Here is a 1,348-nt window from a genome sequence, read left to right as displayed (position 1 = left end):
TGGAAATACATATGCATTTATGCATCTTACTGAACATCTGTCTTATGAGAGTAATTATACCAAAGAATAAAATAGGTACCAATTATTAAGTTTATGGATGAAAGATTTTATGTATATTATTACTGATCCTCACGATCTTAAAAATAGATATGATTTCCATTTTACAAATTATTTCCATTTTACAAATGAGGAAATGGAATTGCAGAAAGCTCCGATAATCTCCCCAAGACTCCACAGCTAATAAATGACAGGGGTGAGATTTGAACACATGGTAATCCCCATTCCACATACGGCTTCTCAAATCAAAGAAAGCCTTTTTTCACACTTTTACAGGGGTGTTTATTATTATTATTATTATTATTATTATTTATGCCTACAGCACCTGATCTTCCTAGGTGGTCTCCCATCCAAGTACTAACCTGGCCTGACCCTGGTTAGCTTCCAAGATCAGACATCAGGCTTGTTCAGGGTGGCATGGCCATAGACCATGGACTATGGCTCCACTGGGGCACAAACCCAGGACCTTCTGCGTGTAAAGCAGACGTGCTAACCCCTACACTATGGAACCACATCCTGCAGGAGTGTTTTTATGTCTATTTCCTTTAGGGTGAATCCACAGCCACTTCTTTTTCCAAAAAGATTCTCAAGTCTACCAGGTTTTAATTCTTTTTCTCTATTTTAGTCTGCAGATGGATCTTTGGAAGTATGAAAATCATTTTTCACTGTGTTTCTACACTGCTAAAACTCAAATTATTGTTAGCTTACTCTGGATCATCAGCCAGACAATAAAGATATGCACAAATTTCAGTGCCCAATTTGCATTTGTTTTGGGGTCATATCTATGACATGTGAATGTCTAATGATTTTACCGAATATTTTACGAAGAAAGTTTTAAAATAGATAAAAAGAAAAGTAGATGTGAATTACCTTCTAGCTCATGGCAGCACAAGCATGCCAAACTTAAAAAGCAGATGGTGTAACACAACATTCAGAACACATATATTGCAAAGATCTCACATTACTACAGTTCATCAACAATAAGATTAATACATAAAGACACTTCTTTGCATGGTTTTAATTTTTCAGTATTATATATGAGTGCATTTTTAAAGTGATTGGCCCATAAAATTTTGGGCCAGTAGTTAAAAACAAGTTCATTATTTAAAAAGAAAAATAATGTTAATCATGCTTAAAATCAAAAGAATCAGACAAGTGAAATATAAAATAAGCAAAGTATCTTCCTATTATTAAACTCAACATTGACAATCTAAAATTTTTTAAAGATTATTTAAATTTTTTGAATTATATTGGTTGTGTGGTTTTGTCAATATTTACTTTGCAAATCTGT

At 33.3% G+C, this 1,348-nt stretch overlaps 1 pseudogene; it reads right to left on the bottom strand.

The window, feature by feature from the left end:
• Window positions 1–370: 370 nt before the first annotated feature.
• LOC112482541 lies at window positions 371–486 on the bottom strand (annotated as a pseudogene).
• Window positions 487–1,348: the final 862 nt, after the last annotated feature.

Source organism: Pteropus alecto, unplaced genomic scaffold (genome assembly GCF_000325575.1).
Source record: "Pteropus alecto unplaced genomic scaffold, ASM32557v1 scaffold135, whole genome shotgun sequence".
In the NCBI taxonomy this organism is placed as follows: Eukaryota; Metazoa; Chordata; class Mammalia; order Chiroptera; family Pteropodidae; genus Pteropus; species Pteropus alecto.
This window is presented reverse-complemented; position numbering and strand designations above follow the sequence as displayed.